General features: G+C 28.8%; 1 protein-coding gene across 4 annotated transcripts in view; it reads left to right on the plus strand.

Annotated features, from left to right (window-relative positions):
• Positions 1-2,007: 2,007 nt before the first annotated feature.
• The window catches only part of LOC127291229 (uncharacterized), a 247,834-nt gene continuing 228,920 nt past the window's right edge, over positions 2,008-20,921 (plus strand). For 2 of the 4 annotated variants that reach the window (XM_051320210.1, XM_051320211.1), the window contains exon 1: positions 2,008-2,363. The gene's annotated coding sequence lies outside the window, so the exon portion shown is untranslated. The remainder of the gene's footprint in view (positions 2,364-20,921) is intronic. The other 2 variants (XM_051320212.1, XM_051320209.1) reach the window with 2 other exon arrangements.

Raw genomic sequence — 20,921 nt, forward strand, 5'->3', positions numbered from 1 at the left:
GCAAAAAACATCTTGTTTTAAGACACATTTGGTATCTTAGACGCGAAAAACGTCTTAAAACAAGACGTTTTTTGTACTTTTAAGACGGCCAGTTTTTACAGTGCCGTAACAAGCTTTTTGGTCTGAGCTTAAAATGTATAGACTTCTAATGGTGCAATAAAGCATAAAACTGAAATTTTTTTGTAAATAACTCAGAGGGATAAATTTTTTTTACGAACATTTTTCAAGAAATGATTGAGTATCTTATTCTGCAAAATAAAAACTTTGTCTCAATTTTGAATTTTAATTTGCAACAAGGATAACATGACTTGAACCTGGTTAAGATTTATGTATTTATAACATAAAATTCAGTGAAAAGAAAAAGTCACAGATTGTTAAACATACAGATTTCATGGAAGCACATGATTATTACCTAATTGACATGTAACCGAATTGTCATTTAACCGAAATGCATAAGGGAGACATGTCATGTGACCGAAATGACAAGTAACAAAATTATATCGTTTAACCGACACAATAAATAACAGAACGCAGACATTTGATCGATACGACATGTAAATACTTGTTTTGTATACTTAAGAAATTCTATTGATGCAACAAATATCAAAACAAACTATTTCAAGCTTTACATCTGCTATAATTATATTTCACAGCATATGATCCATAAATGAGTACCTAATTTACAGTAACTAAAAACACTCAAAGGAAAACAGATATATTTAGATATACAAGATAAATTTTAGATGTTTACACTATGTGCATGTTGTCTGACATGTGAAATGATAACATGGCGTTTCTTGCACATGCAGACACATATCCTACATGGAAAAAAGTTTCTAGTGTTATCAACAGGATCTTTAGCGCCATCTATAAAACCCGGTTTCGTGTATTCACAAAACGCTGAGGTTTGGGAAACAAACTTTCATAGAGTGTGTTACAATACAATTCGTTGCGCATGCGCTATGTCTCTACTAAAGCAAATCGGATTGTTCTGTTCTCAATTTATGTGTTTGAAACACAATTTTCTAATAGTCTACATGACAATTTATAGAATTGTCTTTTCTGAAATTTGTAGTGTTTTCGCTACAAGAAATTTTTTTCCGTGTACATGGGACATCCCACGGGATTTCCCGGTGATGTCCCAGGGATATCGCGGGATGAAAAGTGGATATCCGCGGAATATTCTATGCTGTGAGGGATTTGTTAAACATTAGTTTTCAAAATTTCTAATTGGAAAATTTCGAAATATTTTTTAATATCAAATTGAAACTCAATTTAGGGGTACTTTTTGGTTTTAATAACATTCTTTTATCCTGAAAAATACAAATAATTGATAAAGATGATTATAAGCAATAATTTGTTTTAGAATATTTTAGGTATTGTTACAATTGACCCCCGCATGGGGACTGTTATTGTCGCAATTTACACGATGGCACTCAAATAATTATAGTTAATTAAATAATATATGAAGAGCTAACACAATTTTCAAATACAGATAGTATAGTTGTAACTTAATCACAATTACAAGGAAATAAGAATTAAACTGTAAAAAGATTTCTAAAAGATTTTCTCAAAATTGTCACGGTCTCTCGTACTAAAGCAGCGTACTGCAAGTAACGGTGTCACGTTCCTTTTTAACATATATGTCGATGACTAATCTCACTTTTATTCATTTAATTTTTTAGTTTCAATTTATAGCAAAAATGATTTTAAAAAGTTTTAAAAATTTCTTAAAAAATGTTTAATTCTAAATGTTAAAAAGAATATCTGAAATTGTAACTGTATTGAAATTTTTTTTTTATAATATACGTAAGATTTTAAAAAGTAGAAAGAAAAATTATTTTCTATTCGTGATATAACGTCTTTGCCACGATGATCGGAGCATGAGTAGCCTAGTGAGCAGGACTTATATTCTTGAGGGAAGGGATAGAGCTTAGAGAGTGGGGCCCATAAAAATGAGGGATATACGTAAGAATAAGGTGGGAAGAGAGTAAGCTGAAGCAAGTCTTCGCTCGAAGCAAATTGCAAAGCCAGCGAACCGAATGTAACCGAAGTCTACCGATTTGTTTCGAAACTCACATCAAGCCAAGGAATTCCAAAGTATTCAATTTAGTATTGGATTGTTGCCCGTCACGTTTTAACTTAGGGAGTTTTTAAATTATGAAAATTGTGTAAAACGCGTGTAGGACGTTTAGCTGGTTTCTACCAAAATGTCCGCGTCGTGAGTTCTGTGTTTACTATAAACATAAGCGTTATTATCCTATTTCTCACCTTTATTAAACTCATTTTGATGAGAGTGGTACCAGTGCAGATCTAATTAAGGATTATAAAAGGCAAGTGAACAACAAGTCTTCCGTACCTCGGTAAATCATTTTCCTTTCTCTTTTTTCTTCGTATTTTTTAGCTCAAATAATACATTTTAGAAATTGAATGTGCGAAATTCGAAATTTTCCAGCAAACTTTTGGAATATATAAGAAATTGTAAGTTTGCAAATAAAATTTGCAGAAAGTTTATTAACAAAATGGAAACAGCATTTCTAGAAATATTTGCATTGCATTATTATTTAAAAGGAAATTCAATACAATTTATTCTACTGTTCTACCTATTACATACAGGATATTAAACTTACCTTTACATGCCTCAAGTTTACAAATTTCTCGCAAATTGTTGTTGGAAAATGTCAAGATATTGAAAATATCTTTAGTAACAAATAATATAATGTAATATGAGATATTAAGCAGGTTGCACATATTTTTTATATCTTTGTACAATTGTATGGTTTCTGTTTTATAGATTAAAAAGTATATTTCTCTTTAAATTCTTCTGAAAAATATTTTTTTTACATTTTTCTCGATTTCATTATTCCATTGTCTGCTAATAAAAAATTAAAATAATAAAAACGATTTAACAAAATAATTTTGAGTATACATATATTATATAGTTTTAATATCAGCAATTCCTATTTCCATATTATGCAAAAAAATTTCCTCGCTTTTGTAATTAATTTATTGAAAACATTATTATATAATGAATAATAATTTCTTATGTTAATTAATTTTCTACTTAAAAACCATTGATTTCGTAAATAATTTTTTTAATGTAATGTAAAGAAATTTTTTCTCATAAAACTGTTGAGTTTCAGATGTCATTAACATACATGAATACATATATAGCTGACGTACTACTCATATATCGTATAGATATGTGTTGCAAAGGTGATTTTAACATACATCTAATAATCACTTCTTCACAGGAAATATAAAAATGCCACTATGATAAACTGACTAAATATATAGCTTTTTAAAAAATTAGTTGTACAATAAACAATGTGTATTCTAAAAATGCTGGGTAAACATTTTTCGGATAAATTAAATCTTAAAATCAGGATTTTTACATTTTTTGTTTTATTATTTGAGATAAATTCACAATATCTGTAGATATAACATTTAAAATAACAATTAAAAATCTCACACGCATTAGGGATCGAACACCTGCACAGCTCACAAACCGTCCATTGCGGTCACGCTTGATAGTGACTCCCAATACTGATGATCTCTATTATAATTTTTTTTAATATTAATGGCGCGCCTTTATAATCAAATTTAAAATATATATTTTAAAAACAAATATATTTTATCTTATACCCTACATATAAAAAAGCCATTGATTTTGATTCATAACTGAATCAAAACATAATTTTCCTTAAGAAATATTTCAATTTTTTTATTAATTTAAATAAAAAATTATGAATTAAGGTAAGAGATATCATTAAAAAAATATTTATTTATTGTTTAGAAAACTATATATTCACCGTTTTATTGTGACCGATCTTTCGCTGCAATGCGGGGAAAGTCACCTTCCATAATTATGTCTGTCATTGACAAAGTAAAATTACCAACTGAATCTGCGTTAAATAAATGTAAAAATAATAACTTATTTCTTATTTTAAAATAATAATATCACAGCCCCACAAGAAAAATTTTTTTGTCCGGCGAACTAGACTATTTCTCACGTATTTTGGGTCGCTGAATCCGAATCCGGGTCAGAATTCACAAGTTGGTTAATTTTTTTTCTAACCTCAAAAAACTTACATTTTCGGTACATTTTGTGAGATAATGAAAAACAGTGAGCTAGCTTTGAAATTATGACCATGGATTACAATTTAGAAGTTAAATTAATTTAAACTTAAATTTACTTACCACTTAACTAGATTCGTCAAATAAAAAATGGCGGATTTAATATGGCGGATATTTTATAAATTGTTCCGTTTCGCTCGAAATTTGGTACTTGGGGGTTTTTGGGTCGCTGATTACGAATCTGGCGTCAGCTTTATAAAACTTAAAATGGAGGATCCAATATGGCTGATGAGAAAAGTAAATTTAGTACATGGGGGTTTTTCTAATTGTTGATTGGTTGGTTGGTTGATTGGTTGCAAAAGGAATGTCATATATATATTAAATGTCAAATATATAAAATTAGTCATTTTTTCTCGCATTTTTTCGAGTCATATAATACAAGAGGTAGATTGTCTGTGTGACTTTACTATAATGCAATGTAATCCTTGACTTCGAAACCTTTTGTGTGTCAATTTTGCAGCGGATCATATCAATTAAAAAAAATTCCATTCACTATGTGAATCTGCCATTTTAAGTTTTTTAAAGCTGACGCCAGAGTCGTAATCCGCGACCCAAAAAACCTCCAAGTACCAAATTTCGAGCGAATCGGAACAATTTATAAAATATCCGCCATTTTTTGGTATAAATGTACAAAAATACCTTAAATAAAGATACTTCTTTTGTCAGTGCACGTTTTAAAATTGGTACCTGATATTATTGACCAACTTTACCCCCGTTTTACAGTATTCTTTACATTGTTATAATTTCTTTTAATTTATTCTTCTAATTGAACAAAAAACTTCTTCACTAATTTATTAACTTTTAATAAATTTTACAATTAAAAATATTAAATTCATTAATAAATAGAAATTAATAATAAATATTATTAACTATTGTTAATTATAATTCAATTGAATTAAATGTAGAAAATAACTATTCAATAAAAAGTGGTTGTAGAACATTGTTTATTTACAGTTCATAAGATGAAAAATATGTTACAAACATGCTTTTTAATGTACATATTCTCACGTTTCTATTTAATTTTTTAATAAGATAGTTGTGTAATTGCATTAATTATGTAATCTATTAAAAGTATTTATAGATTCTCATGTAATATCTTAAATAATGATGAGCGCAGTGGTTATCATCGAAAAGTGTAGATAATAAATATTATTTCCATTTTTTTTCGAAAAATAATGAATTTTTTCCGAAGATACTGAGTCCGAAGAGTTCGTAAAACCTTGCAATATCACGTCCAAAATTTTCAAGCTTTCAAATGGTAAAGTTTAATTGATTAAAATTCAAGATGACGGATAAAAAATATCGACCAAAAGTCAATTTTTTTATAATATAACAATCTCGTGTACGAAAATTTAAAAAAATGATCAAATTCAGTTGAAACTATTTACTTGGGGGTTTTTGGGGTCGCTGATGACGAATCTGATGTTAGTTTTCAAAAATTCAGAATGACGGGTCCAATATGGCGGAATGTTTTTTAAAAATTTATCGGATTCTACTAATAATTCTAACTCGGGGGTTTTTGGGGTCGCTGATTATGAATCTGTAGTTCCCACGTGAAAAAGTTCCCGGGAGACTCCCGGGAATTTCTCAGAAAAAATTCCCGCAAACTTGTTAACCCTTACGTGAAGCATTGTAGGTGTCTCTGAAACAAAAAACTTTTGTTTAAGGCGTAAAAAATTTTTGTAAGTATTTAAAAAGTTTCATTTAACACTAGGAAGTACCCAGAAGCATATTTAAAGTTTAGGTTATGAAATTTCAAATTCCGACAATTTTGTTGGTATTTTTGTATGTTATGTTTAATACTTCGAGAATGTTTTATAGTTAAAAAAAATTAATCAAAATGTTTTATTCTGTAATTTAGTAAATGTCTGTACATAAAAGTTTAATAAAAATTAAAAATCAACGATATTTTTGAAGATATTTTAGTTGTTTTTCAAGAATTAAAAATATAAATATAAATTGATAAATAAATAATCAGAAGAAAAAATTTTAATTATGATAAAAACTTTTTGTTTGAAATTACATGGAATAAATAATTAACTGATTTATATTTAATTTGACGGAGACAGTTGATAAAAATCAATTGACCTAGGAGCAAATATTTGAAGGTTAATTGTAGATATTTGATTTTGACTGAGTTTAGGTAATATGATAATTGCTTCTCGTAAACGATTGAGCTGTTTAACATAAACTTCCCTGAAAAAGTTTATGAAAACGACCTGAACACTAGGAAAATATTTTGAAACTTCCTAGTGATCGTTTATCACGTTTTAAGGTTAACTTGTTCCAGAAGTTGACGAAAAATTACCCTGAGTAATCATAGGTACCTGGAAATCTCTTGTAGCGATCGTCTTTCATATTTTAGGGTTTTCTTCCTCGAAGAAGTTATCGAAATTTAACTAACTTTTAGAGAAGTACCTGGAGAGATCCTAGTAATCGACTATTGATTTTTTTCAGTTTAATACATTGGAAAATGTCGATTAATTACCTGGATCTCAGACTGAAACCTTGAATAGGTTCCTATAAGTAATTAACATGCAAAATATGATTAACCTAAACTTTAAATATGCTTCTGGGTACTTCCTAGTGTTAAATGAAACTTTTTAAATACTTACAAAAATTTTTTACGCCTTAAACAAAAGTTTTTTGTTTCAGAGACACCTACAATGCTTCACGTAAGGGTTAACAAGTTTGCGGGAATTTTTTCTGAGAAATTCCCGGGAGATTCCCGGGAATCAACTCCCGGGAAATTCCCGGGAGTCTCCCGGGAACTTTTTCACGTAGGTAGTTTTCAAAAATTCAAAATGGCGGATCCAATATGGCGGAATGTTTTTTAAAATTTATCGGATTGCATTACAGTTCGTTTTATTATTTTATAATTTTATTATTTTTATGTACTTTGTTATTTTATTAATGTTATGTGTTATTTAATGATATATCATATCATAAATTATCATGATATTAAAAATTTTTACAATTATTATAAATTATTACAATATAATAAAATTATATATTTATACAATAATTATTAATTATTATTGTGTATTAAAAATCAACAATATTCTACATATATAAAATGAATTAATATTACAAACACTATTTTTAATATTCGAAAATTTTAGTTTACTATTTGTTTACTTCTGATTATGTATAATCTGAATAATCGAAAAATAAAAATAAATTATTAATGAAAATTATTTATATTTTGTTGAATTAATGATTCCTTATGTTAATTAAACGTAATTTATTCCTCTATTCTTTGCAAAGATTTCTTCATTTTCAACAATTCGCGCTTCTTAGTTTATAGTTCGATGTTTATCCGCAAGGTGGCAAGATTTCTATTGTCCCACTAACAAGACGCGTTGCGGAGTACATAAGAAGAGATAATTTATGAGATAGAAATATTACGAATTTTCGTGCTTTTTCCCAAGTAAGTGGATTTTTTGCATTCAAACCGTATACATCAGTTGTTTTTCAAGGCTAACAAATAATAAGACTTTAAAATTATATCAATTAGCCTTTTTCAAGGATAACAAATAATAACACTTTAAAAACTATAATAATCGGCTTTTTAAAAAGTCACAAAATAATAATATTAAATCCGCCATTTAAAATTTTTGAAAACAATCTGCAGATTCGTAATCAGCGACCCCAAAAACCCCCGAGTTAGAATTATTAGTCGAATCCGATAAATTTTCAAAAATCATTCCGCCATATTGGATCTGCCATTTTGACTTTTTGAAAACTAACTTCTGATTCGTCATCAGCGACCCCAAAAACCCTTGAGTAAATAGTTTCAACTGAATTTGATTATTTTTTTACATTTTCGTACACGAGATTGTTATATTATAAAAAAATTGACTTTTGGTCGACATTTTTTATCCGTCATCTTGAATTTTAATCAAATAAACTAAGCAAGATTTCTTTTGATGTATTACGTAAATAATGTTGTTTCTCCAAGATTCTAATATTATTTCTAAACTCTAATATCTGTCATGTGTCATTACATCGATACGTAAACAAAAAGAAAAAACTCATGCTAGTAGGCAAAAACGAGGTGGCTAAGTTTGGCTATTTTGACAACCGAAAATTTTTACTGTGATGGAAGAAAAGTGTTTTTTGTGACTACATATTATATTGTTCGACTGCTAACTACGGCATTTCAAGGAAGAAAGTTCGAAGATTGGCCTTTGAACTTGCTGTGAAGTATGAGACAAAAATTCTTAAATCTTGGCAAAAAGAAAAAATGGCTGGTGAAGTGTTGCTGCGGTTTTTTATGCAGAGAAATAAATCCTTATCAATTATATCCCCTCAGGCCACGAGCTTAGCCAAAGCAAAAAGCTTCAACCAATGGAATGTGGAACTCTTTTTTAATAATTATAAGAAAATGTAAGATGATCTTTAGATCTTTAGCCAGGAGAAGTATAGAACATGGATGAGTCAGGAATCACTAGTTTTAGTTCGTCGATGAACGAAGCAAGTGAGTTCTATGACTTCAGCTGAAAGAGGGGTCCTCGTCACTTTTGCTACTGCAGTACATGCAATTGGAAATACAATTCCACTTATGTTTATCTTCACCAGAATACGTTATAAAGATTATTTCATAAGAGATGGACCTGCTGGCTGCATTGGAACTGGGAATTCATCTGGATGGATGCAAGAAGATGATTTTAGTATTTTTTACGTCATTTTAAAGATCATGCGAGGCCAAGTAAAGATCGGAAATGTTTACTTCTGATGGATAACCACAGCTCGCATATTGCAGTAAAAAATATCGATTATTGCAGAGACAATGGAATCATTGTGTTAAATTTTCCACCGCATTGCACTCAGAAGTTGCAGCCTCTAGATCGAAGTGTAAAAAAGGGGCTCTCTTAAAAAGGCATTAGGCTCTTTTTCTGATAACTGGATTTGGCCCTGTAATTCAGATATTTTTGGAGAGATATATTTTCTGCCAAGTAATGTGACTGATAGTTCCTACGTCGAGGAACCTTCTCAACCAGAATTAGCTTCAACGAGTTCCCAGGAAACATAATCTGATCAACACAACTTAACATCTTCTGCTGAACCTGAACAAGTCTTGAAAAGTGCATGGTTCTTAGAGACCCTTGAAATCTTGAGACCTTTGCCGAAAGCTGGAGAACGAAAAGGAACAGGTAAGAGAAGAAAACTAAAAAGTGCTGTTCTTATTGACTCACCGAATAGAAAGGAATTAGAAGAAGTTGAAACTCGCAGAAAAGTGCGTAAAATAAGTTTCAATGGGACAGAAAATATTAAAAACAAGAAAAAGAAAGTCCTACAAAAAGTGCAAAAAGAAATCAAAAAAGTCGTAAAATGTAGGAAAATGATTGCTTATATGTATTGTCTTTCAAGAAGACCATTCCAAAAGTCGCTCAAGTGTCGAGCCTCTGGAAAGTAAAATCACACATAAAATTTTGACCGCCATAATAATTCAATGGGAGTCAGAAGTTTATGTGTTGTTTTACTTTCCAGCGGCTCAAATGAGGAATGGAATTCGTCTTTTAAACGTTATTACTTTAAACTGAGTTTTTTAATGTTTTAATGATTTATTGTTCCAATTTGTTTAAAACAATTAAATGAGATTTATTTAAGAAACACCCTGTGATCTAGGTAAGCATAAAATATCATTAAGAAAAAAAAATGAGCCAAATTAATAAAATGTTCTAAATATGTGCCCAAGTAGCACGCAATATTACAGTAATATTAAAATGTTCGCCTCATGGTAATATTGCAGTAATGTTACTCTAATATTACTGTAATATTACACATTTATTTGAAATACATAAAAATTTCAAAGTTTTTTATGATAAAACACAAAAAGATAATAATTAATCAGTCAAATATTTTTAAGTGTTTTTTGAAATTTTTTGTAATATTACTGTAATATTACTGTAATATTATTGTAATATTATTGGTTAATATTGCTGTAATATTACAGTAATATTACCATGAGGCGGACATTTTAATATGACTGTACCCAAGTAGAAATGTGCCACTGGCATAGTACTGACTCAACACTGCCAGTCAGTATAACGGCACTGACTGCCGTACTGGGCCAGTAGTGGACCAACCCTGGCTGGTAACGCTGTCCAGTACTGATTTTGTCCCGCTCATTAGTACTAACGTAGTACTAGAATAATACTGGCATAATACTGGCAAAGTACTCATCCGGACTTAAAGTCTCACTTTTTTACAAAATGCTAAAGCACGTTTTCCAATGCAAATTTCATCCTTATTAGCTTATTACTCCCATTTTTACCACGAACAGGTAATGTGAAGCCAACAATAGTTAATGTTATTTAGAATATATAAAATATTATTAACAATAAATAATTAAAATAATAATTATCATTTATACTAATTAAATTATTTTATTTTTAATAAATTATTTTACAAAAAATAATTTGTGTTGTAAATTTTTTTATTTTTTTAAATTCATAATATTTAATTTTTTTTACTTTGCACTTATACTTAATTTAATAATTATTTAATAATTGATATTACACATGAACAAATATTGTACTTATAACACTTAAAACTAAGAACGAAAAATCTCGCACGCATGGGGGATCGAACCCTAAACCCTTAGAACGCAAGTCAGATACGCATACCGCACAGCCGCGCTGTCTTGAAGTGCTGACTTGAAGTAGTTATCCTAATACAAAAGTTTTGATTTCAAAGTTTGTATTATCTATTGATCACGAAAATAAAATGAATTTATTCTTAAATTTTTTAAACTCATAAAATTTTTTCAATTTTTACAAAGATTTAATGAAATAAAACTGGATATCAATTTCAGTTAAATATTTTTAATAAATTATTTTTACCGTAAATAATATTAAAACAGACAAAAATGATTGATGAATTACATAATTAAAAATAAGTTAATAAAAGACGACTGTAAAATATGAATGGTGAAAAATTTTTTAAATTTAATATTTAATTATTAATAATATTTAAAAATTACAGTGAAAAAATTACATTTGCTTTATTTTTAAAACTATTAGAAAAAAATTCTCAACTTATTGTTATTGTATGCATGATAAATAACTTAATGCACATATTTCAATGAGTACTAAAATAACTAAAAAAACATAAATATATTTTATATAGGTATATAATAATACATTACAATCACATCCAAAATTTTGAGGGAAAGTATTCGAAAGAAATTAATATACATTTTTTTAAATAAAAAATCATCGTTTTCTACCTATTGAAATAATTTTAAGACTTTTTCATTTAATGTTTTTTATCACCGACATAGTACTGATTCGGTGTGAATGACAGTGTACTGCCAGTACTGGTTTTAATATTTTTTTACCTCCGACATAGTACTGATTCGGTGTATTAGTCAGTACACTGCCAGTACTGAAAGTCAATACCGACAGCCAGTATTGGATCAGTACCATGCCGGTGTTTAATTACGGCGAGCTACGGATATTTCTACTTGGGTAATATTACGTGCTATCTGGGGTGCCTAATAAGTATGAAGTGTACTTAAACTTTTATGTGTTCATAATAAAAATATTTCTAATTAATAATAGTCTTTAGTCTAAAGAATTTTACATAATTTTATACTGTTACTTTTCTCTCAGAAGCTGTTACTTTCTTCCTCGGAGGTGAGGAGGAAAGTAACAGATTTAATTTAATATATTGGACAAATTTATCCGACAAATATTTTTAACGCTAGCATAAAAAAACTGATTTTTGTTACTTTCCTCCACGGTCTCCCCTATATTATTTGTCATTAACGTCAGTGAGATTCGTAAGCTTACAGCGTAAACTTGAGGTGAAGTTAATGTGAGTTGCAAATGTCTGCCATTCGTAAGCTTACAGTTTAAAATTGTAGTCAACTTACATATTAGCTTACTATAACCTTACAGTAAGCTTCCCATAAACTTACTGTAAGCTTCATGTAGTCTTAATGTATAAGCTGCATGTAAGATTTCTGTAACATTACAGTCAAAATAAGCTTGATGTAAGTTTATTATCAATGAATGTAAATAAATAAATTAAATAATTATTCATGCGCAGTCGTTTATTATAGCTTCTATATGCGCAGTAGATTTTAATCAACTATTCCCGTCAGGGTTGTATATCCTACTTCACAATATATATTATATGGTGTGAAAAAAATAGTTCAATATTAATTAACAGTAGTGTAAGCTTACGAATTGCGGTCATTTGCAACTCACCTTAACCTCATCTGAAGTTTACACTGCGCTGCAAGTTTAAGAATATTAGGTTTAAACTCAAGAGAAGCTTACAGCCAGATATTGATATTATTTTCTTTATTTAAAAATCAGTGTTTAAATTCAAAAATATTGACTATTAATTACAGATTTTCAAATGAAATGTAACTAAATATGAAAAATTAGAGCAGATACTTTTAGTGGGAAAAATTTATTTGTATATATGACAATCTTGTTGGAAAGAGCTGTAGTGACCTGACAACACTGTTCAGATCTAATTACATGGAGAGAAATTTCTATTAAAAATTACTATACTGATAATATTGACAATATTGATAATCATACAATTTTTTCAGTCTTAATCTATAAAAATACACTATATATTATACATACAACACATCAAAAAATTAGGAAATGTCATATTTTGTTTTCGGGTAGCAGAACGGTAATTTGGATAGTAATTTCTCGCCTTATTTTTATACTCTTGATATTAATACTTATTAACTAATATAGTAAAGTATAGGTTACTTGCAGCGCCACATGATTCTAAATGTACCTCTTCTTTGTTTGATAATTTAAAAACTAAATGGAAAAATCAAGAAGTTAGATATTTTTTTTAATATTAAAATTAATCAACTGGAGTATTAGAATTATTTAACATGTTATGGTTTCCACTAAAACGAAAGTAAAATGACATTTGAAATCATATGTATTTCTTTTATTTTTCTGAGATGAAAAGAACAAAAGGAATCTAAAATGAGACTTTACTGCTTCCGGAATCTCGGATTTTTACAAGACAGTAATTTTCCTTTGCGATGAGAAATAATTTTCAGAAATAAAGACAAGTAATATGTACGTAAAACTTATGACTTGGTGGGAAATTTTTCTATGAGTTCCTTGCAATTCAATGGTGAACGAGTTCTGATGATTTCTTTCCGCGATGACTTAAGACCACAATTTTTTTAAAGGTAAGAAAACAATGGTTTTTCATCACTGCTATTGCGATTGAGGCTGTTGCTACAAGAACAAACATAAGTCAATTCTTTTCAAAAATCATTTTTTTATAGAATAATTTATCGGAGTAAATGAAACGTGACATATGTACGTTACTAAATTTCTATTTTTTTAAATAAATAGTATAGTCAGATTTTCGTTCCATGTAGAAACAACATAGGTTCAAAAGTTTAATTAATTTTTTTATCTTACACTGAGAGAAACGTTTGTTTGCGATTTCCATTTCGTAAGTAAGTGTATTTTTGCTAATTTATATCAGTTACTGTTATCATTTAGTTAGTCAGCCTAACCATTTCATTAGTACGGTAACTAATTAAATAGTTTACTAATTAAAAATGGTCACCTCAAATATGGTAACCTCAACCAATATTTTCTCTCAGTGTATAATAATAAAAACAATTAAGGGGTCCTTTATGTTCATTTCATTAACATTTTGTTTCCTCATTGTGTGAAGCAAAAGATTTGCTTCCTCGCGAAGAAAGCAATAAATTTCTTTTACTCATTTAATTGATTCATATTTAATTGATAAAAAATTAATTTAAACTAATACCAATCCATTTATTTTAATGCAAGGAATACAATTATTTTATGTTTTAAACTTGAATTTAAAAAAACACAAAATTTTATAGCCAAAATGTGAATTTTTGATTTTTTAACTTTCATTCCCCACAGCACCGAAACTTTCCTGAAAATTTAGTAAATATTTACTTGCAATATTTGGAATATTTAATTTCAATGTTTATTGAAAGTTATTCAACGATTTAAATGTCCCACTTCACAGTGGGCCAGAAGGCAGGCAAAAGCGGCCAAAACTCAAAAAGTGATCAAATTCGCTCGAAAATCGTTACTCGGGGGTTTTCGGGGTCGCTGATTACGAATCTAATGTCAGTTTTCAAAAATTCAAAATGGCGGATCCAATATGGCGGACGACTTTTTTAAAAGTTGATTCAATTTACTCGAAAATCGTTACATGGGGGTTTTCGGGGTCGCTGATTACGAATCCGATGTCAGTTTTCAAAAATTCAAAATGGCGGATCCAATATGGCGGACGAATTTTTTAAAAGTTGATTCAATTTACTCGAAAATCGTTACATGGGGGTTTTCGGGGTCGCTGATTACGAATCCGATGTCAGTTTTCAAAAACTCAAAATGGCGCATACAATATGGCGGACGTCTTTTTTAAAAGTTGATTCAATTTACTCAAAAATTATTACTCGGGGGTTTTCGGGGTCGCTGATTACGAATCCGATGTCAGATTTCAAAAATTCAAAATGGCGAATCCAATATGGTGGATCAAAAATTTAAAAACTCATTAAATTCAGCTAAAATTCTTTTTGAGGTTTTTTTGGGAGTGCTGATTACGAATACATAACTTAAAACTAACAAATACATAAGTAATATAATACTGAAAATTAAAAATTTACAATACGAACCAAAAACGTAAGAAAACTATTTTTATAAACTGGAATTTTAGGGTATTTTTAAGGCCCCTAGGACCTTAATTATTAAATTAAATAAATTAAATTAAAATATATATATATATATATATATATATTAAATTTTATTATTAAATTTGGTAAGTATTTTAGAATTTTATATTCTCAAACAACATAAGCAAAAAATATGATCAGTATATTCGATAAAACATGTTTTACAAGAAAATTCACTTGGATACCGACGGTAGCGCCATCTATTTGTTTAGTAGGAGCATATAAATATTATTAACACAATGTGTAGAAAACAAAATATTAATTTTGTCAGTAAAAAATTGACTGTAGGTAAATAGGTGGAACCACAAGCAAGTATCGAGGCTACATAAAAGTCGAAAAATGTTAAGTGCTGGCACGCGACTTTTTTGAAATATTTCTAATTCAAAAATGAAAACGGGCAAAAGTGGGCAGGATTAAATTGAAGTACATGAAATAATGAAGCGATTTACACTTTAGATTTTTCTTTATGCAGCGGAATCTCGGGGAATCTGCATTCGGCAGCGAGCATAGTCGAAAAATTATATGCACCTGCGAATAATAATGTCGTATATATTTTTTTAAATATTTTTTTCTTGACACTTACTTGTTTTTACATACAGATTAAGTATCTAATTCAAAATTTTATGAAATTGTTAACCATCTTGAACTATATTCATTATTTCGCGCATAAACCGAACTCAAATTCTACTGTCAAATTTAAATTCAAAATACAGCAGAGTCAAAAATGTTTTATTAAATGCAACAGAAATTGGCTAAAATCTACTTTGAAATATGTAGATTACTATAAACAAAACAAAAATTTAAAAAAAAATAATCGAGTTTTGGCCGCTTTTGCCTGCCTTCTGGCCCACTGTGCACTTGAATAAATGTTTAGCGCGAAACATTCCTGAACATTTATTTAAACGGTACATTTAAATCTTTACACAATTTTCAATAAGTACTTTGTAATTAAATATTCCAAATATTGTAAGTAAATATTTACTAATTTTTTAGGAAAGTTTTGGTGCTGTGGGGGTTAATTCTTTAAATTTAAATCAAATCTATACTTTATATATACCAATCGATTCGTCTTAACGTAAGAAAGACGATTTTATTATATATCATCTTAAATTTTTCCATTTAAAAATTTTTTCGATTAAAAAAAATTGTTGGAAAAAATACGATAAAATTTGTTTTTTTGGGTATTTTTAAAAATCCTCTCGTCTATTTTGACATATTAATCTGATAAATAAGCCTACTAAATTTTACCCAAATCCATTAAAACTTGTTGAAGATATCGTGTTCACAAAAAAGATCCACACACACACATACATACATCCGGACAATTGATTAGGGTCTCATATAACATGTTTCTATATAGAGGAAAATTTGTTTTCACCATTTTTAAAAATTTTATAAACAAAAGGACTACAAAGCTTCCTCCACGAGAAAGCAAAAAAATAAATCAAAAGACTGAACTTTTTAAATATGTTATATTTCAGTTTTACAATAATTTTGAATTATTCAGTATTGTTAAGAAAATGGTTAAAATCTAAATTTTTGATATATTAAATTGAATTTCTAATAAAATAAGGGACACAAGGTACGGTTATAACATTTTTTCGTTTTTTGTACCATAGTAATAATATATAATTGAAAACCGAAGTAAATAATATGTGAACTGAAAGAGGGGTTAAGAGCCTTCAAATTGTACATTATTATTAAGTATAAACATTGAAAAAAATGATACAGTCAATTTATTACTACAGAGCGACTGACTCCATGTCAAGTGATCAAACCGATTTTTGTTATTTTGGTAAATTTTTATGAAATTTATAATTTGAGTTCCTTTAAGGGTTAAAATAAGAAATTCCAAGTATTTTTGAAATATTCAAAATATTTTTCAAAATATTGCAAATTTAATTTTTTTTTTTGTATTTTTTTTTTATTCATTATAACTTCTGTAATTTTTAACAATATTTCACTTTCTTTTGATGCCAAAGAAAATTTGTAGGGACTATAAGAGGATCCCTCTCAGAATCCAGGGTGCATTTTTTTAAATACAATAAAAAATTTTTAATTTTTTGATGAATATATATTGATGCATTTAATAAAAAAAATCCTTGGCGCAGACGTAGGAGCCATAGAAACTTACTGCGCAACAAGTAAAGTTGTTAACATTCATGAACAAAAGTTCCTGCATGGAATCCTGTGGAGGTTCATGTACAGGAATTTTTATTTGAAAATTTGTTTTAAACTTTCAGACAAAGGAACTTGCAAAGGAACCAAAGTAACTAATGTTCCTGCACTAATGTGCAGGATTCCTCCTAACTAATGTTCCCAATCCCAGTGGAATCCTGCGTAGGATGATTAACAGAATTCCTCAGGAAACCTTTAAGGATCCTATGTAGGAACCTCTAGGGATCCTTTAAGGATCCTTTACAGGAATTTTTAGCTAGGATTTTATTTGGGAAATTAAATATTAATTAATTTACTACCATTATATAGTTATTTTACAATGCTTCAATAGTGGAGGCTTAAAAATATTCCAGTCTTGGAAATCATATACCTTATAATTTTCCAACTCTTCGAAAAAAACCGTTATAACACTGCGACTATATAAAGCCGATTTATTATTATAAAAAATTGTAAATTCAAATTTTAAACCGGTTTACATTAGAAATCTTTTCAATTATTTTGTAATAAGTAATAATTAAGAAATATGTAAATATTTAAAAAATTAGTTATTAAATTATACATTCTTTAAAGTGAAAGTGATGAAAATTGAAATTAACGAAATTTGGATAAATAACTCTTTTCGATGTCGAAGAATTTTTTAAAATTTACAAATTTAAAGTTTTGTCTTTTTTTCTGGAATTAAATATTATTAATTTGTTTTAAAAGAAATATGAGAATTTTCACATACATCACGCAATTTTTCCAGATTTTGGACTCACCCGTCCCTCTTGTCCACAATTTTTACAATTTTATATGAGAGTAAAGACCCCCCTACCCCTTAGAGCGTAACGTCATATGTTTATTGTACTTAAGTAAAAAAATGTCAAAAGTTGATTAAATAGAAGATCAAAAATTACATATTAAAAATAGTCACAAATTGTTGGCGGCATGGAATAACAGATAAGAGGAATTATACCAAACTATATTAACTATATTAACTATATTAACTATATTAACATGTTCATACGGAAGAAACATTTGTTTAAATTAATAATAAAATTTATTCCAACCCTATGAACTTGAAACCCTGAAATTTGCCAATCAATGAAATATGACTAAATCTCAGTCAGTTGAATCTAAAATTTAAATCATTAAATTTTTATTTGGTAAATTCAAGCCAAATTCGGTTCTTTCAAATAAATTTCTTTCTAACTATTCTTCAGAATTTTTAATACTGTCTGAATGTGAATTACTGATTGGTACTTTCAATCGTTGTAGACGTAGAGGATAAAATGTAACATAATTTATGAATTTTTTTAAAGGAAATCCCGCATTTCTAAACTATCAAACGATGCTATATTAGAGTTCGATGCTGCTTTAAACATTTCATAAGATTTTACTTTAGGGTTCAATGACTTTCCCTATCTTATAAATGTATATTTCTTATGCGATCATTCGTTCCTGGACCGCAACTTTTCCTTCATCCACACATTTCTCCTTTCACGTATAGCAAAGAGCAATAATGGAGTGGGATGGAGTGGAGCTTGGCTTGGAATGACGAGTGCCATAGGCTCAGCGGATGCCAAGGATGCCAAGCCCAAGGACGCGAATTCTGACAGTATCGTAACTAGTGATTTATAAAAACATGCCTCTTTCTAAAATGTTATGATAAAATTCTTAATAATGGAAGCAATGATAATACGATCATTAGTCCATCCGAAAATCATTCATCCTTGCTCTCACAGCATGGAATATCCTATTTTTTTCTCGAGATGTGCCCAAGATAACCCGTTGACTATCTCATGGAATATCCCAAGGATATTCTTTATAATAAATATTTTATAATTTGTGAAAAAGCGAAAGAACTCGCATATTTTGGAAATTAGGGTCCGGTGAAATTTCTAGAAACTTCTTAATTTTGTACCTTTTGACCTCCTGAACAAAAAATGTTAATGTCAAAATTAAAAAAAAAATGGATAATGAAACTCTGCTGGGTGACACAATTCTCCCATTACCCCAAAGAATTTTCACAGGCCACAATTTGAAAAAAGTAGAGAAACATAAACAAATTTAATTATAACCTCTATTTTTATTCATGTATCCAACTCTGCACATATTTATCTCTAATATAATCAGAAAACATAATTAAATAATAAATTTTTAACTATTTAATTTGATCTCCAGAAATATTTTCCTATTATATATTCCTATTAAGAAGAAAAACTCAAAAACTTGATTTTTCCTTGTAGTTTCTACAAATCTTTCACAAATGTGACCATTTGTCTTGGTATGGGGCTTTCCATAAATCACGTGGTCCCCTTTTTGCAACTTTTTGACCCACCCCCTACGTAGCCAAGAGTGGTTTTACACTGAAGCCCCCCCCTCTCCCCTATTGTGACACGTGGCTTAAACGTTTAATTTTATTTTATCGCTTCGAGGCACTGCACATATACGAATATCAGTATTCAATTTTTTTTATTGTAAGGGAAGAGTGCCGGTTGTGGGCATCCCTACATAGTTTTTGACAGCAAATAGATATTGCTGATCTGAATATGGTCAAACTTGTATGTTTTTGTATTAATACCGAAGCGATACGCGCATTTTTTTAGAAACAGTGAGCATAATAAAAATATCTTGAAAAAAATGAAGGAAAACGTGATTTTCTACTTTTTTTCCAAGTGTGTTAAATAGGTGTAAATTATTAAAAAACAGGTGAATGCATTTTTTTTTGTTCGCTGTTTACATTATATTTTGTGATTTAATTTTGAATTTTACCAAAAAATCAAAACTACATAAATTGTTTGTCTTTTAAAAAAAGGTGCATGATCCGGTTGTGGGCACCCTTTTTTTTTTTTTAATTAATGCGTATATTTAATTAATCTTTTAACACCGAAGAAAAATTGATAGTATAGGTATAAACTAATGAATCACCATACTAGGTGTTTTTAAAATCGCTGATTATAAATTTTATGCCGAATTGGCAATTTGACAGTTGATAGCTGTTAATGCAACAGTCGAAGTTTCTAAAAAATAATTATATTTAACAAAATTGACGTTATATGGATTTTCGGGGTCGCTCATTACGATTATGATGTCAAATTGGCCGTTGGCAGCTGTCAATTAAACTGTCAACTTTTCTAAAAAGTAATTATTTTTAACGAGAATGGCAATAACAGGGTTTTTCGGGTCGCTGATTACGAATATGATGTCAAATTGACAATTATTTGTCATTTATATTTCATATTCTAATGTTGGAATATTCTTGTAAGTTCGAAAAATATGATGTAATTTTTATTTTTTTCAATAATATTGATGAATTATTCATATAATAATATTTTTATAATTTTTTATTTGAATATTCCCACAATATTCCAAAGAAATATTCCGGAAGTAATCCTATGAAATATCCAAATATTCTTGCAACATTTCAAAAGAATATTTCAAAAAGTGGTTATTTTTATGCTCCTGGAATGTACATGGAATATTATTTTAAAATATTCCCAATATTCTAATGAAATATTCCAGGAATGTGATTGGAATATCGCGTGTTATTCAGCAATTATCATTTTCATTTCAATTATGATGCACCGAAAAAAAATATTCTTGTATTCAGAGGGAAATTCCTCTTACAGAATCCTCTTGAATTTTATTCTTAAAACAAGAGTATTACTATTTAAATGAGAATATTTTCCTCTAATTTTAAGAGGATCGAAACAAAAGGACTATTCTAGAGCATTCCTCTTATATGTAGAACAATCTTTTTAGAATAAAAATAATACTCTTAGAATTTAGAATTCTATGTTTAAGAATATTCCTCTAAATTCTAAGAGGATTTCCCATAGAAAGTCGCTCATGCGCAAAGATGATTGTGACATATCATTTACGTCGCGTCATAAATCGCATATCA

The sequence above is a fragment of the Leptopilina boulardi genome, unplaced genomic scaffold (assembly GCF_019393585.1).
Source record: "Leptopilina boulardi isolate dan_hultmark-lab unplaced genomic scaffold, ZJU_Lbou_2.1 LbouV2_13, whole genome shotgun sequence".
NCBI lineage: Eukaryota > Metazoa > Arthropoda > Insecta > Hymenoptera > Figitidae > Leptopilina > Leptopilina boulardi.